The sequence below is a fragment of the Triturus cristatus genome, chromosome 1_2 (genome assembly GCF_964204655.1).
Source record: "Triturus cristatus chromosome 1_2, aTriCri1.1, whole genome shotgun sequence".
NCBI lineage: Eukaryota > Metazoa > Chordata > Amphibia > Caudata > Salamandridae > Triturus > Triturus cristatus.
Genome location: NC_140580.1, coordinates 540,761,313 through 540,778,489, shown reverse-complemented (window position 1 = coordinate 540,778,489; position 17,177 = coordinate 540,761,313). Strand labels below are relative to the sequence as shown.

The 17,177-nt window shown below is 46.4% G+C and overlaps 1 protein-coding gene across 2 annotated transcripts in view; it reads left to right on the top strand.

The window, feature by feature from the left end:
• Positions 1-17,177, top strand: part of LOC146867586 (zinc finger matrin-type protein 4-like) — a 1,117,486-nt gene that overhangs the window by 340,891 nt on the left and 759,418 nt on the right. The gene's annotated exons all lie outside the window — the stretch shown is intronic.

Sequence of the window (17,177 nt, the reverse complement as noted above, 5' to 3'; positions counted from 1 at the left end):
CCCATTCACAAGCTTGTGCTAACTGCCCATATCACCAGTTTTCCGGCGATAGCATCCTCAAAAAGCATTGCCACGGATGACCCCGGCAACTATTGCTAATGAGATGCAGAGTAGGCGTTCCCGAGCAAAAAGCCGTGACAACACCACTCCGCAACATTCTCAACGACCAGCCAGATCGGTGATTAGAAGACAAAACATGCGATAAGGCGCGTTAGCAGTAGGAAACTAACACGTGCTCTGACCTGGTGTAAAGTCGGACGAGAACCAGCACCAGACAAGAGAGCCCAGCCCAGAGCCACACATGAAGAACAACAGATTCCCTTGAGCAACAGAACATGCAGCACGGAGCCCCAGTAGGGCAACAACACCCACTGCCACCACCCCCAGGAACGCCCCCCCGACCCCCCAGACCACCACAGAGGCAGCGGAGACAAAGACAGCAGACCCTCAAAAAATGCACTAACCTCACAGATCCAACACCAGAGAATGTCATTGGCCACTACAGGCCCAAAAGGACAACCATCCTCCGCATCCTGAACATCATTGCCCACAGGCCGACTGCAGTAGCACAGCGGACAACCAACATTCCACCTCAGACAAAGCTGCTGGCTGTGCTGCCCCTGTTGGCCTCTGGTACCTCCCAACCAACTGCCGGCAGAGTCGAAGGAGTCTCACAGCCAGCCCTATCCAAGTTCATCACAACTGTCCTGGATGCCATCACCAGCTTGGTAACCCAGTACCCATTCCCCCCCAACACCCCACTGCGCAGGAACAGCTGTTGACCAAGCAAGGCATCTACGCCATAGCTGGCTTCCCGCACGTGTTAGGGGGCAATTGACTGCACACATGTCCTACCTGTGCCCCCTGGTGACACTGAACACAAACACCTCAACGGAAAGCACATGCATTCCATCAATGTGCAGGCAATAGTGGACCACCGGTGAATCGCCACCAATGTCGTCGCAAACTACCCAGGCAGTGTGCATCATTCCACTTCTTCTGACAGTCCATCAGCAACTGGCGATACCAGGATGGCACCCATGGAAATGCACTGCACGTTGGGAAGTACCAAATGAACACATGACACACCTTAACTCCACAATCATGCAACTCACAACACTGGGAATGCACACGTACCAAACTCACATACAATATGCCCAACAACATGCCCACCCACCAGACACAACATCACAACTTACAGTTGCAACCTGGGCCAGCCATGTACATGAGCCATCAACGGCATGGCATATCAGCCACACAATAGCAGATTTTGGGGAGAGGTGAGAACCAGGCATGTGCAAAGAAGGCAAGTGACCCAGGAACGAGAAGGTACACAATGCCAAGTGTGGCGTGGGTTTCATGGCCAGACTGCAGTATACAGACCACACACATATCCAGGTCGACATACACCGCTGGTGTATGGAGTGTAGTGGAAAGTGGATGCAACCATGTCACCACAGCCAGTGGGGAAGGTCGCGGAAATGTAGCTTGTTACGTCCCACCTGTAATCCTGAGTGGAGTTGGCTGGTCCGGCGTACACCAGGCAAGCGTAGGGGTGTGAATAAAAAGTACGTAGCTCTGGGTGTGGTTCTCTTCCGGAATGCCCAATGTGTCTGCCAGGGTGGAGCCTCTCACCCCACTACAAGGCTGACGCCGTCGTTGTGAGTGGAGTTGCCTGCGATCCTGTGCACCTACTGTACCCCGGGCCACTGGTCCCTGAACCTGTTCTGCCTGCCCCTGCACACCCAGGCCTTACCGCTCACCTGCCGACACCGGTGTGTGTCAAAGAGGGCCCACCATGTGCCCATGCAACCTCCAAGCCTGAGGCCCGCGAGCTTGGCAGCCTGCTCAGACCATCACAGGCTCCTCGAGCAAGGCCCGCAGTCCTCCTTTCCCGTTGACGTACTCCACTGGCATACACAGTGGATAAGTAGGTCACACATTTGGAACTGAGTCTTGATCATGCAATGGCAGAGTACATATTCTTGGCTGATTTTATTTCACTATACTCCCTTCAAAGTGGTGCCACCAAGTCTGTGTATAGCATTCCAACCACAAGTGTCCGTGGGCCCTCGCGGACTACTGCCCTCGGCACACACTGTGCTCAAGTAGGTCACACACTTGGAACTGAGTCTTGATTTCATCATGGCAGAGTTCATATCATTGCACGCCAGGAGAAGTGTAAGAGGAAGACGCGTTTCAGTCCGGAGGAAAAAAGGATCATCGTTACGGAGGTGATCGAGCACTACCATCAACTGCCTGGTGTCACTAACTCTGTGCTTTACAAGCTGACGACACGTGCTTGTGGGCCCCTGCTGACCGCTGCCTTTGGCCTACACTGCGGACGAGTAGGTCACACATGTGGGACTGAGTCTTGATTATACAATGTCCGAGTACACACATTAATGCAGAGTTCAAATCACTATACTCCCTTCGATTCGTGCCACCAAGTCTGTGGATAGTATCCCAACCACACGTGTCTGTGGGCTCTTGATGACTACGCCTTCGGCCAACAATGCGGTCCAGCAGGCTTCACACCAATCCAATCCAGTCCGTACCAGGCAGGACACGGCATTGTGACTGACTGAACACCCACTCAGCTCTGGTGCTCCTACCTCCGTCAACCACAAGTCACCCCCACATGCCAATTCAACGTTGTGTGTTAGAGTTCCAGGAGGAGCTCGCTGAACAGCGGTTGGCCCCCGCTGACCGCTGTCTTGGGCCTACTCTGTGGTCGAGTAGGTCACACTTTCAGAACTCAGTCCTGATTCATTAATGGCAGATTTGATATCATTTGACAGGCCTCATCACAGACTGCATACCCTTTCAGCTCCGGTGCCACTAAGTCTGTTCCCCGACATCCATGGACACTTTCTGGTTGAACTTTGGTGGCGACTGAGTCTATAGACTGGGGGTTGTTGTCATCATCATGTAAGTGATACTGACTTTGTGGCAAAAACGAGGCAGTCGCATTCCACTCCTCCATTTGCCGCTTCCGGACAGCTTATGCCCCCTGCATCATGCCCTTGAGGACACCTTCCACTGTCCCCCGCAAACCACTGCCACATTCACCTTGGACATCAATGAGGACACTGTGGAAATATGGATTTTTCTGGTCAGTTATGTCCCCTATCTTGGACCCCAACGGTTCTATGTGCATGTTACAAGTACATGTATGTTCCCTCCAGTTCCAGTTATGAAGACGCAAACACATGTGCGTCCACCGTTAACATGTCCTCTGTCAGATCCGCCATGAATAGGCCGGATATTCCATTCCTAAATATGAAAGGCCACCGGCTTTATATGGCTCAGTTACTCCATTTTTCAGTCCAGGCAAGTAGGCCCTGATTCTGTCATCAAACTCTTCTTGCCTTCTGCCTCTGAAAGCTCCAGTCTGAGCCTGCATCTGTGACCATGAACTTTGTCTCATTCTCTGCGCGGCTCACGAAGCCTGACATCAGCCTATTCTCTGCCAAGAACTGTATTTCACCTTCAAGTTATCTGCTTCCCCCTCAGCCGATGCATTCCTGCCTAGTAGTTTAAGTAAACATTCTTCCAGCTACCGAGCAAAAGGCCCGGCTTCTCTGTCTTTATGCAAGTAATTCATAGTCCTGTTACTATGGAAGATTCCTGCCCTCGCATTTAGTGTAGACACTTAGACGCTTGTACACGCACGCACAGTCAGTATAGAATAGATTCTGTCCGAGAGTCCTTCTTTTGTGGATAACATAGTTCTTTAAACATAGGATGTTAGATATGATTTGGGATTAGGTTGACTTGACCCCCCAGACTTTTCGTCTCCACATGTAGAGCTAAATGTCAAGTCCCCTTCACCTCCTAGTTGCACGTCAATCACACGTCATGCTGCTGCGCGCGCATCTATGCCAAGTATTATCTTATAGATCCACCTATATATGACATCATAACCAATTATGTTCCTTTTTACTCCTTATTACACCCATTTTCGGTTACGCAGATAAATCGTCATTTTCCTTATCAATTGTTACGCCTACTGCATTCGCTTCATTGTAATGTATGATCTATAAAAGTCATTTCACGTCAATAATGTATGTACTTCACTTCCTGAACCTCCGTGGTGATGGAACTTGGAGCAACCGATTATAATCGTTCATTGGAATAAAGCCCATTCCGAACCTCTAATACCACGGATTCTGCCTCTCATTTTACTGAGCTATTTTATTATGTTTCTGTATCAAATTAAGTCCAGGTAAAGGAATTTTATTTACCACATGAATGGCGCCCGAATAGGGACACTTTCTCATCTCACGCGCCGGCGGTGAGTTGCAGGCCCGGTCTCCTGCCACAGCTGGACGGACAATAACGCGTACCAGCAGGATTTCCTGTAGCTCCCTCCGGTCAAGCGGGGGCGACTGAGGCTGCGATCAACACCCAGACGAGGCGGTGTGAAGTGCGAAGTATCCCGACCAGAGCCTAGCTGAGAGAGCAAGATCCGAGGTATACAGAGGCCCACCAGTTCGAAGTTGAGTCCAGTTTCCGACGAGTCGAGTCGAGTCCAGTCCGGTCCAAGTCCGGTTTCCGAGGCCTTCCGTTTCCGAAGCTACCCGGTGAGTACCATTGCTGGGGAGGCATTTCTGACGTGCACATAGGTTGTGCCGGTCAAGACGGGTTTGGGTACACAAATCCGGTCTGCACTGTTTTAGCAGTGTATCTGTACTGTTTAGCAGTATATCAAGTATTCCGAAGTATCTAGTTATTGTCAAGAATTATGCTTGGTGATTAGTTATGCAGACGATCATCATTGTTGGTTATTTTAAAGGTTAAAAATATTTAATGTTTAATGTTTAATGTTTAATGTGTTAAACGTCCTGCATATTGTGGTATGAATGGTTGTTCATTATTGTGCTTTTGTACTAAGTGTGTTCAAGATTAAGTATCAAATCAGTTCTCAATATGCCGCTCTTTTCGAAACTAAGACAGATCACTACAAGAAAAGGGGTACTCGAAGAAGCCGTTCCCATTCCTCCTAGGGATACTCCAGGGCACTTCATGTATCACAAACATGGCTTAGACGCTATATTATTTCTTGATTTATGGGTAGACTACACCAAGGGATTACCAGAAAGTCAGAGGTGGCCCGCAGCGGGAACCTGGGATGCAGAGTGCATCATGAAAGTAGAAGAAGAGTTATGGAAAAGGAAAGTCAGACAGTCACAGAAAGATGCCGTTGAGTTATGGCGTAAAGAATCTCATAGACGTACAGAAAAAGCACGTAGACAGGAGGAGAAGAGTAAAGAGAGTTCAAATAAAATTCAAGAAAATCTATTAATTGAGGAAGGTGTCCGAGTGAAATCAGAACAAGTAGACAGACAAAGAAATGCCCTTATGAATGGTATGTATCCCCTTCTGGCCGAAGGATTACCTAAGGCTACTCCAGAAATACCGAAAGACTTGCCACCCCCATTATTTCCAATAAAGGTACATCCTAAGGGGCATCCTAGAACCGCAGAAGATGTTTTCCTTTCCTCATATTTAGATGACGCAGCTCCCGAGTATGCTAATTCCGCCCCACATAGACCGCCTGTCAGGGAGGTTCAACGCCAAGATCCGGTACCCATATCTCTACAGCAACAAGTCCCGGCAAGCACATCTGTTTCTACATCTGTCCCTGCAGATACTTCTATAGCTGTGTCCACACCTATAGTTGCTGTATCGCGTTCAACGAATCCTTTCACACCCGATACCCCAGATGGGGCCACGGGAGGTGCTACCAATATTTTTTCTACGCCACCCAGAAGGAATAAACTTACTTTTCAAGAGTCAGCACATTCACGTACACCCAAACTCATAAGTGCCCGTACGCTGAAGGAACTTCTTATAGATTGCAGATATGACCCTGTGCCCGGTAAAGAGGACGAAATGACCCTGGCATCATTGCGTATCAGACGAGCCGCAGTGTATTTAGGGAAGTTACCAGGAATGACTGCGCATCTAGATAAAATATATCATTTTGTCCAAACAGGGCGAGATCCAGAATGTATTAACAGAGCTATGGAATACCAGAAAGTAGAGATACAGGGGGAACTGTTACGTTTCCTCATAAATTGTGTGATCAGAAATCAAGACCGACCAGGGGTAGACCCGGAAACAATGCAAATTCTTACCAGATGGAGTCAGAATATATCAGAAGGAAGACATGATAAGCAGAATTGTATAATAGCCATGTGCCGAAAAATCCGAAAAGAAATAGAACGTCTACACGAAGAAAGATTAGAGGTAGACGAGTTCGAACAAAGCGAGGAAGAAGGATCAGGACTGCCCACAGGACAGTCAGACACTATAGCCTATGTAGGTAGAGGAAGATCTTGTAATAGTAATAGATGTCTTATTGACCCGATACGTCCGATATGTCCAGACAATAACAGGGGTTTCCCAACACCCATAGTCCATATAAGGTCTAACGAGCATTCGTTCCAAACCGCCGACAAACTACTCCGAGAACGAAGGGGTTATCATTTTCTCGATTCTATGGATGAACAAGAATTAGCCAGGTCAGCTGTCCATTGGGTTGACAGTCCCGGAAAATACAGTGATGATACAGTAGCACGCACATTTTTGAATCTCACCCCAGATGAACAGCGGTTAGCTGGGATTTATATGATTCAACAACTCATTATACTATATCAGAGTCAGCATTCGGACCCTGGTCCCTTACCTGATATATTGACTGAATTGCTTATGAATAGATGGAGAGGTTCAGGTACTAAGTTAATTAAAGAAATTCTAGAATCAAGAAAGCAGTACACTCTTTTTGTATGTTCAGAACATGTCTCATTGCCCGTCAAGGAAAGAACCACGTATCACATGGATAGACAGAATCCCTTACGAGAAGTGCACCCAATAAAGGGCGAGGACAACGAGTTTAAGCGCGTATTTGTATATACGCCCATATCAAAAATAGAATTGTTACAAATGAAAAAAGTGGTACCCAGTCATGACAAAGATCCAGCGGGTTTTCACCGAGAAATTAAAGACATGTTACTCATGGGAGAGTATACCTATCCCGACATTATGACAATATTAAAGGTATTGATGCCTGCTGGCATTTATGAGAAACTCAAGGAAAAAGAGTGGGAGGTAGGAGACCAAAAGATAGAATGGTCAGCATTGGAAGCAGAAGAAAGGGCCCGAACTGCAGGAGCAGGACTTGGGGATAGAACTAAAGCACTACCAGGTTTATTAGTACAGGTACTGCCACGTTTATTAACTACGAAAAAGGAAGATTGGGGTACAATTTCAGCCTGTAAACAGAAGCAAGATGAAGACACTAGTGATTACTATGCCCGATTTGAAAAATGTTTTGGTATAAATAGTGGCATAAAAGCAAGTAGCGAATCATACCCACATCTGTTTGTAACAAAATTAGTAGAAAATGCCCTGCCCCCAGTAAAGAATAGAGTATTAAAATTCGAGAGTACCTGGCAAGGTAACACTCCATCACAAATGTTACAAATGTTACAGTACCATCACAATAGAATTAGAGAGGAACAAGAACATGAACACAGACGCATGAAAGACACGAAAATGAAAATGCTAGTTTCCCAGACAGTTCCAGCTGAAGGACATAAAAAGGGTATGACACATTCCGATTCAGCAGGACCTGTAAAAGGGACATGCAATTATTGTAAAAAGCCAGGTCATTACGTACACGACTGTCCAGTTTTAAAACATAATATCGCCATAGGTAAAACACAAGAAAGATCACGGCCATTCAGACAAGATCAGAATGAACAAGGAGCTCTGCAGCATGCCCAGGCCATGCCAGCCGCACAACAGCCAATACAGTTTGTGCCAGCTGCACCACCGTTGCCTGTTGCTGCCACACAGACAACAACACGACAAATGTATCAGACCGCCCAGTATGAATATCCTGAGTATCAGCGTTACGCATGAACTAGCCTAGAGAGGGAAGTCGACTTACCCCTTATCGAGATCCCTGTAGATCAAGAAGGACCTTATGTACATAGTGAATTATTAGGTCAAGATAGAAAATTTTTACTCGATACAGGGGCAAGTCGAACAACTATAAAACGTAGTGAAGTTCCAGGGGCACCCCTCTCAGGCTCTCAGAATATTTCCCTTGGTTTTTCAGGAAAACCTATTGTTAATGAAGTATCACAGCCTCTCCCACTTACGATAGGACCTTTGACCCGAACTACAGATTTGTTGCTTACTAAATCATGTCCAGAAAACCTGTTAGGAATAAAGACATTGAAAGCTCTAGGAGCTATAATATGTTGTTCTCCGGAAGGAGTAAGGTTGTTTTTACGTGATTTTAAAGGTCACTATGTATCTAGAGACATGGATCTCCGACTGCAGACTTTACCTACACATCTATGGGCACAAGGCCCTACTGATGTTGGTTGCATGAATATTACACCATATCGAGTCACATTAAAGGCAGGAGTGGTGCTACCACGAATGCGACAATACAAGTTACCACCAGATGCTGTAGTGGCTTTACTACAAATCATTGACGAGCTCATTGCCCAAGGAGTAGTTGTAGAAACAGACTCCAATGTATGTAATTCACCGATAATTCCGATTCTTAAAAGAACAGATCCAAAGGCCCCGCCAGTATATCGATTGGTTATTGATCTGCGCGAATTAAACAAGTGCATTGTGCCACAATTCCCTGTGGTCCCCGATATCTCATCATTACTGACAGCTATTGATTCCGAAGCAACATTCTTTACTGTAATTGATCTCAAGAATGCTTTTTTCAGCGTCCCAATAGATCCGGAAAGTCAATATTTGTTCGGATTTAGTTTAAATGGACGTAGCTTTAAATTCTCACGCGCACCTCAAGGATTTACAGAAAGCCCCAGCATCTATAGCCAAGCACTGAAACGAGAACTAGATAGTATCCACATGCCAGTTAACACTGCTCTGCTTCAATATGTCGATGATCTGCTGATCACCGCCCGAAGCGAACCCGAATGTGAAAAAGCATCACTGACAGTTTTACAATTTCTAGCCGAAAAGGGGCACAAGGTGTCCCCTTCTAAGCTGCAATTCTGTGTCCAGCGAGTTGTTTATCTTGGACACTCGCTGTCCAAGGAGGGAAGGCAGCTTACACCGGACCGCATTCAGTTAATAGCTAACATGCCAACACCCAAGACACAAAAGGAGGTGCGGGCTTTCATAGGCCTCACTTCATATTGTAGGCAGTGGATCCCTCAGTACGCATTTCTAGCAAAACCACTCATTCAGTTAACCACACAGGAGGCAGCCACATCGACTGTTCTCCCTTGGACCCAGGAACATACACAAGCTTTTGAAAGCCTAAAGAAAGCTTTATGTCAAGCACCTGTCTTAGCAACACCATGTTACAGAAAACAGTTTACACTCTTTGTTACAGAACGCGAAGGTACTGCCTTGTCAGTACTCACACAGGAACAAGCAGGAGCACACAAACCATGTGCTTACTTTTCTAGTACATTAGATCCCGTAGCTCAGGCTTTGCCTGCATGCCTGAAATCAGTAGCAGCGACAGCTTTAGCAATCAGACAAAGCGATGCCATAGTGTTAGGACATCCATTGACAGTTCAAGTACCACATGCAGTAGAGGTTCTTGTAAATAGAACGCAAACACAACCCTTGACTATAGCGCGACTTACAGGATACGAGCTTACATTGTTTCAGCCACATATAGAAATCAGACGCTGTAACACATTAAACCCTGCCACACTTTTGCCAGTAACCGGAACAGACCCACTAGCTCATGACTGTATTGAAGTTATTACTATAACGACAAAACCCAGACAAGACTTAACCGATGTCCCATTGTCAGATCCAGACCTGACATTGTATGTAGATGGTTCATGTATGAGAACAAGTACAGGAGAGTTAGTGGCCGCTTACGCAGTCACAACAGATACTGAAGTCATTGAAACTAATCGTATAAATACTTTGTCAGCTCAAGCCGCAGAGCTCATCGCTCTGACACAAGCCTGTATTCAAGCCACGAATAAAAAAGTCAACATATACACTGATTCACGTTATGCATTCGGAGTTGTACATGACTTCGGCGTGCTGTGGCGAGAGAGAGGTTATTTAACTTCCCACGGTGCCCACATTCAGCACGGACCCCTCATTCATGCCTTATTAGATGCAATACATCTACCTACTGCAATATCAATTATGAAATGTAAGGCTCATACGAAGGTTACTGATATCATTTCCCAAGGCAATGATCTAGCCGACAGAACAGCTAAACAGACTGCTCAAACCCAGACATCCGACATGACAAAGACAATAGTCCCGACACCGACACAGTGTATGACAGTTAAAGATCCTACTCTTGACGTAATTGACATACAGACACATGCTACACCAGACGAAATAAAGAAATGGACTGAATTAGGGGGGATCCAAACGGACCAAGGATGGATGATGAAGGAAAAGTCTGTATGGTTCCTTCCTGATTCAATGGTCCAAGTTATAATTAACACTATACATAGTCCAGCACATCTAGGAGAAAAAGCTATGCTAGACAGCATTCAACACATTTGGTTCAATAAACATTTACGAGCAGCAGCCAAACAAAAAGTCCGTACCTGTATGATCTGTTGCCAGTTCAACCCAGGAAAAAGCGTTCCCGTAAAACAGGGTGGATTTCATCCTCCTGATCACCCTTTTGAAGTGCTCCAGATGGATTATATCCAGATGGAACGATGTCGAGGATTCAAATATGTTCTCGTAGTTGTCTGCGCTCTGTCCCGTTGGACGGAGGCATACCCGGTTTCAGATTACACTGCCCCGACTACTGCCAAACAGTTGGTTCGAGAATTCTTCCCACGATACGGTTTACCACGTGTTGTCTACTCAGATAACGGCCAGCCGTTCTCATCCGAATTAATGAAACATGTTTCACTTCTGTTAGGATATCAGTGGAAATTCCACTGCGTCCGACACCCCGAGGCAGCAGGTCTCGTAGAAAGACATAATCAGATACTGAAAATCAGATTGTCCAAAATATGCAGAGAGAAAGGTGTCGACTGGGTAGTAGCGTTACCAGTTGCACTCTTTTACATGAGAATGGTAGCACACTCTCGAACAGGGCTATCCCCGTATGAGGTGATCTTCGGCAGACCACCAAATATGTGGGGGACGCCTATACCACGCAAAATAACTGATGTTGACTGTAATATGCTGACAGATTACTTGGCTTCCTTGATGTCTGCACTACAATCTTGTCGTTCACAGGTAGCTGCAGCCTTTCCCGACAACACTGAGGTGAAACCCCATGACGTAGTTCCGGGTGATCTCGTATTTGTGAGAAATTTCGACCGAAAGACTCAGCTGGAGCCCAGGTGGAGGACACCCGAGTTGGTTCTGCTCACTACAAGGACAGCCGTGAAGATCGAGGGCCGCAAGGGCTGGATTCATTCAAGTCATATCAAGAAATTTCATGGACTATCCTCGGATATAGACATTGTGCCCTGCACTCCCTCACAGACTGATTCAAAACTTCCTTTGGTTGAAAAGACCAAAACCGAACTCTATAAAGTAAAATTGAGGCCTAGAACGTCAGACAATTTGATTGTTTAAGTCCTCTCCAAGGTGAAGCGGTTGAATTTGTCTCTGACATGTATCCTCTAGACCTGAATCATGGACAGTCGCGGAAAATGTTGAAACGACAGGCGTATTGTAAATCACTGCGTAGCCATTGCATAGTGACATTAATAATCTTGTTTTCCTTAAGTCTTTTAATAATTACTGCAAGTATATTGTTGCACATATATTACCCTATTGCCAGAAACGTTTACAATGTTACCGCAGAACATTCTTTTAGTGACCTACCGCCACATGAATTGTCGTATAGACTTGCGCTGCGCAATAACACTTTCATTAGTATGTTACATCATTCCCATCAGACTAGTAATGCAACTAATTGTTGGGTGTGTGGCCGACTCCCTCCCTATCAGAATTATGAAGGAGTCCTGCCATTCTTCCCACACCCATTTACACATAATGGCTCCTGTGGAGCATGGTTTAGCTTAATCAATTCCATAGACTCAGACACAGCAGTTTATCAAGACCATTGGGTATGGGGAAATCTGAACCTAGTTTTATTCAAAGTCTGTTATCCTGACAAGGAGGGTCGCCCCAAAAGAACAGGAACTGATCTAGAAAATGAAGTATATGGATTAGGTAATTTTACACCTAATCTCATGATTCTAAATGTCGTATCCGAAGTTGAACTAGTCTTACCCACCATGTCAGTATTCCCAGCGAAAGGTGAATTGTGTGTAAGAAAGGTTGGTTCCATACATATGGGCCATAGTAAATGCACTACTACAGTAGAATTCAGTGACCAAGGCAAATCTTCATTTAGAGCTTATCGCCACTCCTACTTTATATGTGGTCAGACTGCATATATGCGTCTACCTCTAGATTGGGATGGTACCTGCTACATTGCATTCCTTTTGCCACCTGTTTTCCTAGCTCCTCCTGATTATTATAGAAATATTCATTTAGTACACAACAGAGAGCGGAGAGATCTCCCAATTGTCGATTACACTGAAACAGCATGGGAAAAATACACAGATTTCAATAAAGGCATCTTTCCCTATATAGGTACTGTTACTAATAGTAAGCTGATACGTAGATTAACTAGAACCCTTGAAGCAGTAGTGAATGAGACTATTTCCGCCTTAGGCAATTTAACAGAAGAGCAGTCTGCTATGCGGATTGTTGTGCTTCAAAATCGTCTTGTCCTTGACGTCATCCTGGCTGATAGGGGCGGAGCTTGTAGGGTCATCGGATCAAGCTGCTGCGTATTCATACCAGAAAATTCGCCATCAGTATATAAAGCTATAACTCGCCTTCATAAGATTGTAAGCCAGATACACCAGAACCCAGGCACTTGGACTTGGTCCGGTTGGTTTTGGAGTGTATTATCTACCTTTGGATGGAAGGTCCTATCTTTCCTAGGTATTGGCCTTCTCATACTATTCAGTTGCTGTCTATGTCTACAATGTGGACCAGCGATCTGTGGTCTGTGTGCCACATCGTGTATTCCACCACCAAGATCTCATTCGTCACGGAAGAAGAAAGAAGAACAAATGATGCTATATGAACAGATCAATGGATTGATGAAGATTGATATCTCTTGACGGGCAAGTAGGGGACAAGGAGGGAATGTGGAAATATGGATTTTTCTGGTCAGTTATGTCCCCTATCTTGGACCCCAACGGTTCTATGTGCATGTTACAAGTACATGTATGTTCCCTCCAGTTCCAGTTATGAAGACGCAAACACATGTGCGTCCACCGTTAACATGTCCTCTGTCAGATCCGCCATGAATAGGCCGGATATTCCATTCCTAAATATGAAAGGCCACCGGCTTTATATGGCTCAGTTACTCCATTTTTCAGTCCAGGCAAGTAGGCCCTGATTCTGTCATCAAACTCTTCTTGCCTTCTGCCTCTGAAAGCTCCAGTCTGAGCCTGCATCTGTGACCATGAACTTTGTCTCATTCTCTGCGCGGCTCACGAAGCCTGACATCAGCCTATTCTCTGCCAAGAACTGTATTTCACCTTCAAGTTATCTGCTTCCCCCTCAGCCGATGCATTCCTGCCTAGTAGTTTAAGTAAACATTCTTCCAGCTACCGAGCAAAAGGCCCGGCTTCTCTGTCTTTATGCAAGTAATTCATAGTCCTGTTACTATGGAAGATTCCTGCCCTCGCATTTAGTGTAGACACTTAGACGCTTGTACACGCACGCACAGTCAGTATAGAATAGATTCTGTCCGAGAGTCCTTCTTTTGTGGATAACATAGTTCTTTAAACATAGGATGTTAGATATGATTTGGGATTAGGTTGACTTGACCCCCCAGACTTTTCGTCTCCACATGTAGAGCTAAATGTCAAGTCCCCTTCACCCCCTAGTTGCACGTCAATCACACGTCATGCTGCTGCGCGCGCATCTATGCCAAGTATTATCTTATAGATCCACCTATATATGACATCATAACCAATTATGTTCCTTTTTACTCCTTATTACACCCATTTTCGGTTACGCAGATAAATCGTCATTTTCCTTATCAATTGTTACGCCTACTGCATTCGCTTCATTGTAATGTATGATCTATAAAAGTCATTTCACGTCAATAATGTATGTACTTCACTTCCTGAACCTCCATGGTGATGGAACTTGGAGCAACCGATTATAATCGTTCATTGGAATAAAGCCCATTCCGAACCTCTAATACCACGGATTCTGCCTCTCATTTTACTGAGCTATTTTATTATGTTTCTGTATCAAATTAAGTCCAGGTAAAGGAATTTTATTTACCACAACACTGTCACTGTCCCGTGGCGGTGTGCCTGTGCCAGCGGCAGTTTATCCGGGGCACTTGACTCTGTGCAGCTCAAGTCCGGGACCCTGTCTGCTGAGATATTGGATGGCCTCTGAGACGATGGCCTTGGGTAATCAACGCCATGTGTATGTGGCCCTGTGCTGTCCGCTGCCTCTGGCCTCAACTGCGGTCCACCAGGGCTCACACATCAAATCGAGTCCTGACTGGCCCAGACGTCGCATCACCGCAGGAGGCACACGCCACGACTGCCTGGACCAGCTCCAAACGCCAAAAGCCAGAGTCAAAAGTGTCTTACTGCCAGACTATCAGAGTTGCTCACACCTGTCGTGGAAGCCATCATCTACCTGATGCCCTGCTCAGCACTACAGGTGCCACTAACTCAGTGCACCACAGCTCATGGACACTTCTGTTTGCTCATTGGGTGACCTCTGTACTTGCTCCGGATACCACCATGATGCTCTGCAGTTGTCTCTGTAATGCTGGGTTTTCTGTTTCCGTTTTAATTCTGTTCACTGTTGTAGTTGTTGCCAGCACCAACCACTCCTTGTGGGCTGGCTTACACTCACCCCACACACATCCAGCACAGGCGTCACTGTACATGTGACACTGCCAATAAAGGGGCCGGGCGCACGTGCCCATAGCCAGTCCCACAAACTATCTGCGTGTGTCCGTGTGTCATTAATGTATGCATGGGTGCCCCGGGCCCTACAACATTACATTGTGCTGTGTACAGCGGACACAACCGTGTCCCCGCTGGCAGCGGGTAAGACTTTGGAAATATAGCTTTGTCGTCACCCACTCAATACGTAAGAGGAGTGGCCTGGCATCTTAGGAGGTCCGGCGTGGGTGTGTGAATAATAATTCTGGGGCTCTGGGCGTGGTTCATTACAGGACATGTGCAAATGCATGTGTCTCTGTCTCAGTGTGGGTCTCCTTTGTGGGGTGTAGGTGGTCCCTGATGGGACTTAGACACCCACGTATGTGGTCCAGTTAGACTTCCATGAGCTCTGACCCCACACACACCTGTTGGGCCACCTCCTTTTGGCATTCTGACACCTGGCATTGGAATGGGATGGGTGCCTCTGTGGAGTGTTGGGAGCCAGCCGTGGTGGCGGGTGCTTCCTGCTGTGTGATCTGTGCCGGGGCTGGGGCCTCTTCTATGCAGATTGACTGCCCTGCTCCTGGGGGTGGGTTGCCTAAGATATCCATGAGCTGTTGTAGGGTGTCGGTGTCGGAGGTGTGGTGGTCCTCTCCGGCATCACTGACGAGTTGTCTGGTCTGCTGTGCTGGAGGTGTTGTTTGTCCCTCTGCAATGTGAAGGGGAGATGCATGTTGACATTGTGTTGACATGTATGTTGGCGCATTGTTCTTGTTTACATGCAGACTGTATGACAGTGTGCATTGTGACTGTTTGTGAGGTGCTGAAATTTGATGCGGGATAGTGGACATTTGGACTACATGACGGATGTGAGGTTGTACACTTACATTTCCATCTCACAGTTTCCTGCTATGTTAGATGTGAATGGCCTTTTTCTGCGCATGGGCGGACCCAGTTGTGTCCTCTGTTCTGCAGTGTCGGTGTTACACTTTGTACCGCATTGTCCTGGGATGTGCTGTGATTGCTATGTGTGTGTGCTGTAGTGTGCCACGGGAATCAGGGACATGATCCTGGGTCATTGTGGGTGTGCAGTGTGCTACACATCGTTGTGCATGTGTGCCATGGTGCCCATTTCTCCCCGTCCCCCCAGTCCCTGGTCGTTGCTCACCCTGTTAATGTTGTGTCAGGTCCTATCGGGTTGTGTCTGTACTCCCGACTCATTGCACCGGTTCCACACTGATGGCTGTGGTCTCCATTTCCCCCAGCTCCTCCTGTGGCGCAGGACTCCCACCTCCATTCGTCGTTGCTGCCTTCCTGTTGGCAGCGGGTTTGTGCTTGGTTTGGCTTTTCACATCATTCCAGTGCCTCTTGTCCTCCATTGACCTCCTCAACACTCCAACTGCATTCACGTTTGTCAAATTGGCGTTCAGTTGATGGTAGTGTTCTGTCACCTCTGTGACGCTGATCTGGTTTCTCTGACGCACTGCACCCCGTCTTCCTCTTCCTCTTCTGCTTCCCCTTCCCCGTTCCCGGGGTTCCTTGCTGGTGGTCTGTGGGGCTTGTGGGCTTCGCGATGGCCTCTACCCTTGGTCAGGGTGCATCCATGTTGCTACGCAGTTTCTTTTGTTTTTGGTGTGTTTTTCTTGTTCTGCTTTTATAATGCATTTTCCCGCATGACACGTGGAAATTGCAGGCCTGTCGCTGGTTTTCACAGATTTTTGTATCGCGCTTGGCCTCATCGCAGCTTTTTTTGCGTTTGTGTTTCGCATTTTTGTGGCATCGCATTGGTTTTAACTTGGTCATTTGACGCATTATCGTGAGCCTATCGCATTGTGCAGCCGGCTTGAAAATGCCAGGTTAACACAGTGTTATTTTCCCGCAATAGACTGCGATGTGCAAAGTTGCGTTAAGCTAATTTTGCAGTGGTTATCACACGTTCTTGAGAATATCCCCCAATGTGCTTAAATGTTCCCTGGAAGGGTTTCTGTAGATGTTATATCAAGTTTGTCGAATGGATGCTCCAACTCAGTTAACATTAAGGTCATTTAATGAAAAGGGAGAATCCTGTATGCAAATAATCAGTCAAGACCATTAAGAAAAAAAATGTGCACAGTTAGGCTTCTAACACTTCTCTGTTTATAGATTTCTTCAAATGTTAAATAAATCATTACAGAAAGTATAACGAATTAATTAATACATGTTAAAATACATGGT